The sequence below is a fragment of the Leucoraja erinacea genome, unplaced genomic scaffold, assembly GCF_028641065.1.
Source record: "Leucoraja erinacea ecotype New England unplaced genomic scaffold, Leri_hhj_1 Leri_1358S, whole genome shotgun sequence".
Lineage (NCBI taxonomy): Eukaryota > Metazoa > Chordata > Chondrichthyes > Rajiformes > Rajidae > Leucoraja > Leucoraja erinaceus.
This window is the reverse complement of record NW_026575625.1, coordinates 25066-39097: the sequence shown is the minus strand read 5'-3', so window position 1 is coordinate 39097 and position 14032 is coordinate 25066. Positions and strand designations below refer to the sequence as shown.

Here is a 14032-nt window from a genome sequence, read left to right as displayed (position 1 = left end):
TGCCGCACTGGGCGCAGGTTTAGGGACACTCGCCGGTGTGGGTGCGCTGGTGCTCCAGCAGGGTGCTGGTCTGAGTGAAGCCCTTGCCACACTGGGTACAAATGTAGGGGCGCTCGCCGGTGTGGGTGTGCTGGTGCACCAGCAGGGTGCTGGATTGGGTGAAGCCCTTGCCGCACTGGGCACAGGTGTAGGGGCGCTCGCCGGTGTGTGTGCGCTGGTGCATCAGCAGGTGGCCGGATTGGGTGAAGCCCTTGCCGCACTGGGTGCAGGTGAAGGGGCGCTCGCCGGTGTGGGAGTGCTGGTGCTTCAGCAGGCTGCTGTTGCTGATGAAGCCCTTGCCGCACTGGGCACAGGTGTAGGGGCGCTCGCCGGTGTGGGTGCGCTGGTGCGTCAGCAGGCTCTTGGAGTGGGTAAAGCCCCTGCCGCAGTGGACACAGGTGTAGGGGCGCTCGCCGGTGTGGGTGCGCTGGTGTTCCAGCATGTGGCCGGAGTGGGCAAAGCCCTTGCCGCAGTGGGCACAGGTGTAGGGGCGCTCGCCGGTGTGGGTGCGCTGGTGCACCAGCAGGTTGCTGGACCTGGTGAAGCCCTTGCCGCACTCGCTGCAGGTGTAGGACTCCCCGGTGTGCAGGCGCCTGTGCTCCTTCAGGTCCTTGGACGACTTGAAGCCTTTGCCGCAGTCGGAGCAGGTGAAGGGCCGCTCACTGCTGTGCACCTGCCGGTGCTGGCACAGCCCCGACAACCCGGTAAAGCTCTTGCCGCAGGTGGAGCAGTCATAGGGCTTCTCGCCCGTGTGAACCCGCCGGTGGCCCGCCAGGACATTGGCCGTCTTGAAACTCTTTTCACACTCTGAGCAGTCGAAGGGGCGTTCTCCCGTGTGCATCCGCTGGTGGGTCTCCAGCTTGCTCGGGCACGGGCAGGCCATGCCACACACGTCACACTCATAACGCTTCTTCTTGTTGTGCCCCGCCATGTGGTACTCCAGCGAAGCTCAGCCCCTCGAAGCTCAGCCCGCACACCGGGCAGATGGGGGGCTCACCGGCACCTCAATGGCCGCTTACATCTCCGTCGACAACTCCTAAACCCTGCAGGAGGGGAACACATAGAGTCACAAGCCAGCAAACAGGACATTACTAACTCGTGAACATTACAAGTGCTTGAAGGACTGGGGGCGGGAGGGGGTGGTGGGGGGGGGGGGGGGGGGGGGGGGTTGGGAGATGAGCGGGGGTTGGGGGAGTGAGAGGGGTGATATGATGGGGGGAAGGAGGGGAGAGTTGGTGTGGAAGCAAGGTGGGGGAATGGGGATGGGGTGAGGACGGTGGAAGTGTGGGGAGGGAGAGAAGGGACAGGGGGTTGTGAGGGGAGGGGGGGGATGTGAGGGGAGAGGAGGGGGTGAGGAGGCAATTGGGAGAAGGGGGGGCACACTGAACTGGGGGGTGCCGAGCATCCGGGCATTGAGTTGAGCCGAGAGAGAAATAGAGAGACAGAGAGAGAGAGAGAGAGAGAGAGACAGAGAGACAGAGAGACAGAGAGACAGAGAGACAGAGAGAGAGAGAGAGAGAGAGAGACAGAGAGACAGAGAGAGAGAGACAGAGAGAGAGAGAGAGAGAGAGAGAGAGAGAGAGAGAGACAGAGAGAGAGACAGAGAGAGAGAGAGAGAGAGAGAGACAGAGAGACAGAGAGACGAGAGAGAGAGACCGAGAGAGAGTGACCGAGAGACAGAGTGACCGAGAGAGAGAGTGACCGAGAGAGAGAGCGACCGAGAGAGAGACCGAGAGAGAGAGACACACTCTCAATTTATCCTGAATGGTACCATTATCGAACACACCATGAGCTATACGTACCTTGGTCTCCTTGTTGCAGCATCAGGGAGCTTCAACATGGCAGTGAATGCATTAAAAGAGAAAGCTCGAAGAGCTCTGTATGCAATAAAAAGTTTCTACATCATCCAAATTCCAATCAGAATCTGGCTTAAAATATTTGAGTCATCAGACCTGCGATATCTGATATAATGTTGGTAAAACAGTCCACCACGAAGGGAGCGACTAAAATAACCGGAAAGGCCAAACCTCTGGTGGAAGAAGCAGGCCCGACCGAAGCCTTGGGCTCAGTTTTAATGTCATCCCAGGAGGATGTTTCAAAGGCCCAGAAGCCAAAGACAAAGAAAAGCGAAATGGAGGAACTTCAAATCCTTATCACCAAAGAAACTGCAAGTATAAGAGATGAATTGAAAAACTTTAAAGAACAAATGAACATTAAATAAATACTGAAAGGTTTTATAAATGATTTTGAAGATAAAATCATTAAGTTTGTCCATGTAGAATTGACTACCATGAAGGAGGAAATGTCTGTAAACCTCGATTTACAAATCAATGAAGTAAATCAGAAAATGAACTCGATTGAATCCAAACTTAATGCTAAGTTGGATCCTGCCTTCATCTCAATAGATCAATAAACTGAAGCCGTAACTCATTTGGAGTCAATTGCCGAAACAAGCTCTCAAACTATAGAAACACTTCTCGCCGAGAACAAGCATTTATCAGATTTACTGCATAAAGTAACTGAAAAATGTATTGACTTGGAGGGACGCCAGAGACGTCAGAATTTAAGAATTGTTGGCATGCGAGAGGGTAAAGAAGGAACTAAAGATCTCCGTGACTGTGTGTTTATTCTTTTTTTTACATCAGACTAACATTTGACTAATACTCAGCCAAGAGAGGAATAGTCTCTCAATACATGATTACTAATCTTTTGGACCAAAATAGTTTTAACATTAATCCCGTAAATTACTTTTATTGAATTTTTAAATTTTTTATTATAGCGTGGAGCTAGTAATAATTGTTTCTAAGGCTACGGAAGTCCTTAGATGGCCAGCCACGCTAGTGTGGCTAACACTAACTACACTATTTGTAGATGTAGTTTCTTCTTTTTTCTTGCACTTTATTAACTCCTTATTTTTTTAATTTATTTTTTTCTTATTTAATTGCTATCTTAAACTCGATTTGAATTATATGTATTATTTGGGGAGAGGTCCGGGAGGAAGATTTATTAAATTTAGAATTCATCTGTCCTGTCCCATTTACTTATAACTTGAAATATCATAATATTATAATTTCGGACCATGCTACTTTAACATTTATGATCGAACTAAGTGGAATGACTGAGAAGCAGACACAATGGAGACTTAATCCTCAAATTTTAAATGATAAAGCATGTTATGAATACCTTATCACACAGATAAATATGTTTTTCGAGACTAATGACTACCCTGAAACACCTGCCTCCCTTCTTTGGGAAACATTTAAAACATTTATAGGAGGTGCGTTAATTTCCACGCAAGCTTTTCGTAATAAAGAGAATCGCGCCAAACAACACGTATTGGAAAGGCAATTAGATATGGAAAATGCAATCGCGCCCTGCACAATAATACATAATAAAATTGCTGCATTCAAATATAAGTTAAATCAAATATATTCAGATCAAATCATAAAACTTGATCAAAATACTAAACAGCTACACTTTGAGTTCGGTGATAAACCACAAAAATTACTAGCACGCCAACTTCGGAAGCAGGAAGGGGAAAAAACAATTTATAAAATTAAATCAGATACGGAAGAAATACTAACATTACCCAAGGATGTTAATGATAGATTTTCTCAATACTATCAAACACTTTACTCAACATAAACAATAGGGGGGTCTGTAGGAATGGAATCATTTTTACAGAAATGTAATCTTACAGGTTTAGATCTGAAAGAGAGGGAATTATTAGGGGCCGAAATATCAGTAAAAGATATTGAAGAATCTATTAGTTCTTTAAAAAATGGAAAGGCCGCTGGCCCTGATGGTTTAAATAGCAAATTTTATTTTAAAAATCCATGATCTGATCTCCCTACGCCTGCAGACACTATATACTCATGCCTTCACGCAACAGAAACTAACAGAAACTTTAAATGAATCAACAATAATACTCATACCCAAAACGGATAAGTATATTTAGGGGTAACATGAGGGGGAACTTCTTTACTCAGAGAGTGGTAGCTGTGTGGAATGAGCTTTCAGTGAAGGTGGTGGAGGCAGGTTCGTTTTTATCATTTAAAAATAAATTGGATAGTTATATGGACGGGAAAGGAATGGAGGGTTATGGTCTGAGCGCAGGTATATGGGACTAGGGGAGAATACGTGTTTGGCATGGACTAGAAGGGTCGAGATGGCCTGTTTCCATGCTGTAATTGTTATATGGTTATAAGGACCCTGAAGATCCAGGGTCATATAGAGCAAATAAACAATACTATCGACCGACTGAATACTTAAACACCGACCAGAAAATATTAACCAAAATTTTAGCCCATAGATTAAGTTTAGTGATTCATAAACGCTACTCATATTATAATCTGAGACGATTATTTATTATTACATACTCAAACAGAATAACTAATGTAGATCTAGCAGTCATCTCGTTAGACGCTGAGAAAGCATCCGATCATGTGGCCCTATTTATTCTCAGTGATGAAAAGATTTCAACTGGGTGAGAAGTTTTACACATGGGTTAAGGTATTATATACCAACCCAACAGCTAGAATAATGACAAATCAAATGTTATCATCAAAATTTGATTGATCTAAAGGCTGCAGACAAGGATGCCCGTTATCTCCATTATTATTCGCCCTTGCTCTAGAACCACTAGCAGAAAGTGTTCGAGCACATCCAGAAATATATGGGTATAGTACTAAAAATACAGTTAATAAAATCTCTCTAAATGCAGATGATGTATTACTATATATTACAAACCCAGAAATCAGCATTCCAAACTTAAATCTTATAACTCAATTTGGGATATTTTCGGGATTAGAATTAATTGGAATAAAAGTGAGATTATGCCAATAACGGAACCTAAGTTATACATATTGCAACAATCACCTTTCAGAATAGTAAATGAAAAATTTAAATACCTAGGAATTTATGTGACCAAGAAATATACTTCTTTATTTAAATCAAATGTTATGCCTTTACTTAATAAATTGCATAAGAATATTCAATATTAGAAAACACTTCTCATTTCAATGCTCGGTAGAATTAATGCTATAAAAATTATTTTCTTTCCGCAATTGCCATACCTTTTTCAATCAATTCCTATATGTCTCCCAAAACATTTCATTAAAAAAGTTGACTCTATACTGACAAGTGTTATTTGGAATGATAAGAACCATCGAATAAGCAAAACGCATGCAAATCTAAGACCAAAGGAGGATTAGTTTTAGCAAATGTTATTTTACTTTTGGGCAGTCAATGTCACAAATATTAATTTTTGGTTGGAAGATATGGATCAACAACCAGACTGGTTAAAGATGGAAAAGTAAGACTGTTTGCCTTTTGAAATTGGTCTGATTCTGTTCGTTCCCACAAAATTGAATAAAAAAATCTATAGTGAAAACCCTATAATATATAGTGGTATTCGAATTTGGAAACAACTAAAAAAGACATTAAAATTGGATAATGTATCACTTTCTCTCCCCATTGCAAATATTCCCTCATTTAAACCCTCAGTGTTTGATAACGGTTTTGCACAATGGAAAAATCATGGAATTAAAAAGATGGGACATCTTTAAAGAAATTGTATTTTTCTCTCGTATCAGGAGTTACAACAGAACTACGGATTACATTCAAATAGTTTTTTTAGATATTTACAACTTAAAGATTATGTTAAAACACATAAACGAGAATACAGAACCAGAGAACCTGAGATTCTAGATGAATGTTTGAATAAACACCCTAACACAGTCAAATTAATATCGTACATTTATAATACTTTTCTAGACAGTGAGAATCCGTCGACGGAATTATATAGACTAGCATGGGAAAAGGAATTAGCTCAACCCATAATGAAAGATATTTGGGACAAAAGCCTACAACATATACACCAATGTTCGTTAAATGCCAGACATTCTTTAATACAATATAATAAAGTACTCCATAGACTGCATTATTCTAAAACACAATTAATTAGGATTTTTCCGAATATCTTTCCTATCTGTGATAAATGTCAATACCACGTGGCTAATTTAACCCCTACTTTTGTAAATTGTATAACATTTAAAAATTACTGGATGGATATTTTTTAAATAATATCTGTAGTCGTTAATATCCAACTGGATCCCGATCCTAAATTAATAATATTGGGCATATCAGAACAATACCGAACGCTCACAATAACCATATAACCATATAACAATTACAGCACGGAAACAGGCCATCTCGGCCCACAAGTCCGTGCCGAACAACTTTTTTCCCATAGTCCCACCTGCCTGCACTCATACCATAACCCTCCATTCCCTTCTCATCCATATGCCTATCAATTTATTTTTAAATGATACCAATGAACCTGCCGACACCACTTCCACTGGAAGCTCATTCCACACCGCTACCGAAATAAACCAAAGAAATTTCCTTGATTACAGTATAATAATTGGGGAAAAAATTGATCTTAAAATTTAGGAAAAACCCAACAACCCCCACAATCAAGATGTGGATTATGGAGATGTCGGACACCTTACATTTGGAAAAAATTAGATTTGTTTTAATTGACAAACCAGAATTATTTATTAGAATATGGTCTCCATTTATAGATTATTTGAAGGGGTAGATTGGACCGGCGCAGAGGCCGGACTGAAGCCTGAACCCAGAACTAGATGAATAGTTACGTTCTCTGACCTACGGACCTATCTCCTAAGTTGTATTATTGATAGTTTATCCTATTTTACTAATTTCTTTCTTTCTTTCTTTTTCCTATCTATAAATATAAACAAATAATTAGAGGCAATGTTAATATGTAACCGATAAAGGAGGATCCCAGCTACTTTGGTAACTGGGTCCCTGGAAACCTGGATATTTAATATGTAACCGTTAAACAAAGTCTGTATTGGTTTGGACTATGATATGCAGATGCATCAAATAAAAAATGTATTTCAAAAAAAATATATATATATATATATTTGACAGTGTAATCCAGCCTATTGCACTTTATGGTAGTGAAGTATGGGGTCCGCTCAGTCACCATAGCTATATTAAATGGGGAAAACATACAACAGAGGTCTTGCATGCGGAATTTTGTCGGAACATTCTCTGCATCCAAAGAAAAACACCAACAAATGCATGTAGGGTGGAATTAGGCACATACCCACTGACAATAAATATCTAGAAACGAGCACTAAATTTTCGGAATCACCTTAAATCTAGCCCCCCAGATACCCTCCAGTTTAAAGCCCTTCAAACCCAAGAGAGGAAACCAGAAGAGTTCCCTGTGTCATTTGGCACTGAGACGAACTACCCCTATTTAGTTAAACCCTATCCAGTTAAACCCTGACCAGCCTCAGATCAATACTGACCCCCCAATCACCAGTTAGAGTGAACCAAATTGATAGAATTTATTTGCCACACAACCAGGGTCGGTGGAATTTGGGTTGTCAGCAGCGGTACAATAATAAAGAACACACAACCACAATAAAAATGTAACACAAACAACCACCACAGCATTCATCACTGTGGTGGAAGGCACAAAATTTGGTCAGACCTCCTCCATTTCCCCCCCGTGGACAGGACCAGAGTCTAGAGTCAGTCCAGGATCGGCTCTTCCCCACAAACAATTATCAAACAATGAAAATAAACTTATTTGGAACATTGCGATAAAGAAACCAAAATCCAAAGCAGATTAGAATGTTACTGTGCCATAAAGATCCGCAATTCCGTGTCCCTCACCATCTTCCAGTCCCGCCTCAAGACCCATCTCTTCACCTCTGCCTATCCTTAGCCCCACATCCCCCTCCCTTTTCATCTGTGCATTAATTGCCTTATTATTGTGTTTTGTATTGCATTCTGTCTTTAGTTTGTGTACTAGTCAAGTCTCTACTATTTATTTCATTCCCCTTACATGTTTTTTCCTCTACCTGCTAAATTTTTGTAAGGTGTCCTTGAGACTTTTGAAAGGCGCCCATAAATAAAATTTATTATTATTATTATTATAAAAATGATTATCAATTGGCAGACTATCTCTCAACTGTAAGAGACATAAAGCAGAGACAGACCCTCACCAAATACAGGTGAAGTGACCACCATTTGGCAGTTGAAAAAGGAAGACAGAAGAGATTTTGGCAACCAAGAGAAAATAGAATATGCGGCCACTGTTTGACAGATGAAGTTGAAACAGAGGTACGCTTCCTCCTAAAATGCAGAAAAATTGACAAAACAAGGAAAACATACTTTGGCAAACCCAGATTTTAAAGAACTAGATGATATATCAAAACTAAGAATAATCCTTGGTGAAGGATAGATTAGAGGGCTCGTCTAGGGAGGCTATTTGGGTGGAACTGAGAAATGGGAAAGGGGTAGCAACACTTATAGTGGTGTATTATAGACCGCCAAATGGGCAGCTAGAATTGGAAGAGCAAATAGGTAAGGGGATTACAGATATTAGTAGTAAGCACAAGGTAGTGATTGTGGGAGATTTCAATTTTCCACACATAGACTGGGAAACACATTCTGTAAATGGGCTGGATGGGTTGGAGTTTGTAAAATGTGTGCAGGATAGTTTTTTGCAGCAATACATAGAAGTACCTACTAGAGAAGGGGCGGTGCTGGACCTCCTGTTAGGAAATGAGACGGGTCAGGTGGCAGAGGTATGCGTTGGGGAACAGTTCGGGACCAGTGATCACAATACCATTAGTTTCAATATAATTATGGAGAGGGTCAGAACTGGACCTAAGGTTGAGATTTTTGATTGGAGAAAGGCTAACTTTGAGGAGATGCGAAAGGATTTAAAAGGAGTAAATTGGGACAGTTTGTTTTATGGGAAAGATGTGGAAGAGAAATGGAGTACATTTAAAGGTGAAATTTTAAGAGTACAGAATCTTTATGTCCCTGTTCGGTTGAAAGGAAATAGTAAAAATTGGAAAGAGCCATGGTTTTCAAGGGAAATTGGACACTTGGTTCGGAAAAAGAGAGAGATCTACAATAATTACAGGCAGCATGGAGTAAATGGGGTGCTTGAGGAGTATAAAGAATGTAAAAATAATCTTAAGAAAGAAATTAGAAAAGCTAAAAGAAGATATGAGGTTGCTTTGGCAAGTAAGGTGAAAGTAAATCCAAAGGGTTTCTACAGCTATATTAATAGCAAAAGGATAACGAGGGATAAAATTGGTCCATTAGACAGTCAGAGTGGACAGCTATCTGCAGAGTCAAAAGAGATGGGGGAGATATTGAACAATTTATTTTCTTCGGTATTCACCAAGGAGAAGGATATTGAATTATGTGAGGTAAGGGAAACAAGTAGAGTAGCTATGGAAACTATGAGATTCAGACAAGAGGAAGTACTGACACTTTTGAGAAATATAAAAGTGGATAAGTCTCCAGGTCCGGACAGGATATTCCCTAGGACATTGAGGGAAGTTAGTGTAGAAATAGCAGGGGCTATGACACAAATATTTCAAATGTCATTAGAAACGGGAATAGTACCGGAGGATTTGCGTACTGTGCCTGTTGTTCCATTGTTTAAAAAGGGGTCTAAGAGTAAACCTAGCAATTATAGACCTGTTAGTTTGACGTCAGTGGTGGGCAAATTAATGGAAAGGATACTTAGAGATAATATATATAAGCATCTGGATAAACAGGGTCTGATTAGGAACAGTCAACATGGATTTGTGCCTGGAAGGTCATGTTTGACTAATCTTCTTGAATTTTTTGGAGGTTACTCGGGAAATTGATGAGGGTAAAGCAGTGGATGTTGTATATATGGACTTCAGTAAGGCCTTTGACAAGGTTCCTCATGGAAGGTTGGTTAAGAAGGTTCAATGGTTGGGTATTAATGGTGGAGTAGCAAGATGGATTCAACAGTGGCTGAATGGGAGATGCCAGAGAGTAATGGCGGATGGTTGTTTGTCAGGTTGGAGGCCAGTGACTAGTGGGGTGCCACAGGGATCTGTGTTGGGTCCACTGTTGTTTGTCATGTACATCAATGATCTGGATGATGGTGCGGTAAATTGGATTAGTAAGTATGCAGATGATACTAAGATAGGTGGGGTTGTGGATAATGAAGTAGATTTTCAAAGTCTACAGAGAGATTTATGCCAGTTGGAAGAGTGGGCTGAAAGATGGCAGATGGAGTTTAATGCTGATAAGTGTGAGGTGCTACATCTTGGCAGGACAAATCAAAATAGGATGTACATGGTAAATGGTAGGGAATTGAAGAATGCAGGTGAACAGAGGGATCTGGGAATAACTGTGCACAGTTCCCTCAAAGTGGAATCTCATGTAGATAGGGTGGTAAAGAAAGCTTTTGGTGTGCTGGCCTTTATAAATCAGAGCAATGAGTATAGAAGTTGGGATGTAATGTTAAAATTGTACAAGGCATTGGTGAGGCCAATTCTGGAGTATGGTGTACAATTTTGGTCGCCTAATTATAGGAAGGATGTCAACAAAATAGAGAGAGTACAGAGGAGATTTACTAGAATGTTGCCTGGGTTTCAGCAACTAAGTTACAGAGAAAGGTTGAACAAGTTAGGGCTTTATTCTTTGGAGCGCAGAAGGTTAAGGGGGGGGACTTGATAGAGGTCTTTAAAATGATGAGAGGGATAGACAGAGTTGACATGGATAAGCTTTTCCCACTGAGAGTAGGGAAGATTCAAACAAGGGGACATGACTTGAGAATTAAGGGACAGAAGTTTAGGGGTAACATGAGGGGGAACTTCTTTACTCAGAGAGTGGTGGCTGTGTGGAATGAGCTTCCAGTGAAGGTGGTGGTGGCAGGTTCATTTTTAGCATTTAAAAATAAATTGGATAGTTATATGGGACGGGAAGGAATGGAGGGTTATGGTCTGAGCGCAGGTATATGGGGCTAGGGGAGAATACGTGTTCGGCATGGACTAGAAGGGTCGAGATGGCCTGTTTCCGTGCTGTAATTGTTTTTTTTTTAATATTTTATTTATTAGAAGCGAGTACAATGCATTGGTACAAGAAAAATGTTAACATATTACATTCTCTGTACAACTTCCCTTTTTTTTTAAAGAGAGAAGTGAGAAAGGAGAGAAGAAAAAGAGGTTGTGAAAAGTGAAGAATAGATTAGTGAGCGTGGGTGAAAAACCAATAAAGAAAAAGTGAAAGAGAAGGAATAAGTGAAGAAGGAAAGCAGGAGGGAGATTATTCCATTGCCACAGTGAGATGTTTTTTTTTTAATATTCTAAATCATCTTTCACCCATACCTGAAACTGTTGGTTTTCATGATACTATGTCACCACATGAATCCAAGAAATCAATAAATGGGGACCAACTCCTTAACAATACGTCTTGTTTGTCTATTAGGAGGAGTCATTTCTTCCAAATGTGCTGTCCAGCATATTACTAATCCACATTTTAAATGTGGGTATATTAGCATTTTTCCAAAATTTAAGTATTTTTTTTGCTGTTATTAACCCATAATTGAAAAATGAGTTTTGGTGTGTATTTAATTTGTTCCCATCTCCACTTACTCCAAATATAATCATTTCAGTGTTAGGTTCCATTTTTGTCTTAAATAGCTTTGAGAATATATCAAATATATCACATGCTGTAATTGTTATATGGTTATAAGGTAATACGGCACATCATGGTGCACAATACGTAACAGCATTCCATAACCTGAGAGACGGTGAATAACCAATATGCACACAGGCACGCACACACTAATTGAAATTAACTGATACTAAGAAATTAATACTGAATTGCTAAACTTGTTATCCTGTTGTACTGCCTACAGCTGCAAGAACATGTAGCAATCAATAAAGGACTATAGGTGTATTGCGAGTGTGTATGTTATATATATATATATACGTGAAAGAGTTAGTTATTAATTGATTGTTGTCATATTTAAGCTTTCCAGTTGTAAAAGGCCAATTGTAATGCATGATGGGATTTGGATAACTTCCATCGTGACAAGGGTTTTTTTAACTTAAGGTGAAAAGTTCGCAGCTCTCTTGCAAGGTTTTTTATGTAAGTTGAAGAGGTTAATCAGATAGGAACGGGCCCAGAGGATGCCATTGGGGTAACTGGCTTTTGGCAAAGAGTGAAAAACAACTCCATATTTGGAGGTGGATGATGGTTTTTGTACATTACATCATGCAATTGGTTTTATTTCAGTACGTATATAAACTCGCGTGTTCTGGTATTTCTTTGTGTACTGCTGGAGATTCAGACGTGAAACTGTTGCCTCTGAGTCTCTCAGTCCACACACGTCAGACGTTAAATTAAAGCTTTGTATGGTCTTAAGAATTTGTACTTTGTCTATCTTTTAAGTGAACTTTTTCATATGTACAGTGACATATCTATCCATGCACTGTATACTTGTATTTATATTTATGCATTTTAAATATGTATGTTATGTTCTGTGCCATAGGCTGCAAGGTGACTTGGATAGGCTGGGTGAGTGGGCAAATGCATGGCAGATGCAGTATAATGTGGATAAATGTGAGGTTATCCACTTTGGTGGCAAAAACAGGAAAGTAGACTTTATCTGAATGGTGGCCGATTAGGAAAGGGGGAGATGCAACGAGACCTGGGTGTCATGGTACACCAGTCATTAAAAGTAGGCATGCAGGTGCAGCAGGCAGTGAAGAAGGCGAATGGTATGTTAGCATTCATAGCAAAATGATTTGAGTATAGGAGCAGGGAGGTTCTACTGCAGTTGTACAGGGTCTTGGTGAGACCACACCTGGAGTATTGCGTACAGTTTTGGTCTCCTAATCTGAGGAAAGACATTCTTGCCATAGAGGGAGTACAGAGAAGGTTCACCAGACTGATTCCTGGGATGGCAGGACTTTCATATGAAGAAAGACTGGATAGACTTGGTTTGTACTCGCTAGAATTTATAAGATTGAGGGGGGATCTTATAGAAAATTACAAAATTCTTAAGGGGTTGGACAGGCTAGATGCAGGAAGATTCTTCCCGATGTTGGGGAAGTCCAGAACAAGGGGTCACAGTTTAAGTATAAGGGGAAAATCTTTTAGGATCGAGATGAGGAAATCATTTTTCACACAGAGAATGGTGAATCTCTGGAATTCTCCGCCACAGGAGGTAGTTGAGGCCAGTTCCTTGGCTATATTTAAGAGGGAGTTAGATGTGGCCCTTGTGGCTAAAGGGATCAGGGGGTATGGAGAGAAGGCAGGTACAGGATACTGAGTTGGATGATCAGCCATGATCATATTGAATGGTGGTGCAGGCTCGAAGGGCCGAATGGCCTACTCCTGCACCTATTTTCTATGTTTCTATGTTCTATACATTGGCAATATAATGATAAATAATAATAATAATACATTTTATTTATGGGCGCCTTTCAAGAGTCTCAAGGACATCTTACAAAAATTTAGCAAGTAGAGGAAAAACATGTATGCGGAATGAAATAAATAGTAGAGACATGACTAGTACACAAATTAAAGACAGAATTCAATTCAAATGATGTATTTTATCATGCCAATAAAGTATTTAAATTTGAAAATTTGCAAATAGAAAATTGATAGAGAGATAGAGGGATATAGGATGGATAGAGATAGAGATAGACAGAGAGAGAGAATGACAGAAATACAGCGAGAGACTGAGATAGACAGGGAGAGACAGAGATAGATAGAATAGTTTCTTTATTGTCATTGTAACATGAACCATGTACAACGAAATTTAAAAATGTCAGCCAGTCAGTGCACCATTCAAACATTTCTAAAAGCTAACGATACATACAAGATAAAATATTAAAAGATAAACAACTAAAATAAATATCATGAAAATAGCACGCATAAACAACCCAACCCTCCATCCTTCTGCCGATTTCACAGTGTACCACAGTCCCTTAGTATGTATCGCCCCTGCGTTCCTTGGCGGCTACATTTAGTGCTTTTATAGCAGTGGGGTAAAAACTGTTTTTTAGTCTGTTCGTCCTTGTCCTTGTAGATCTGTACCGTCTGCCTGACGGCAACAGTTCAAACAGGGAGTGTCCGGGGTGGGAAATGTCCTTTATAATAC

General features: G+C 40.4%; 1 pseudogene; it reads right to left on the bottom strand.

The window, feature by feature from the left end:
* Positions 1–6: 6 nt before the first annotated feature.
* The window catches only part of LOC129715724 (zinc finger protein 229-like), a 37042-nt pseudogene continuing 23016 nt past the window's right edge, over positions 7–14032 (bottom strand).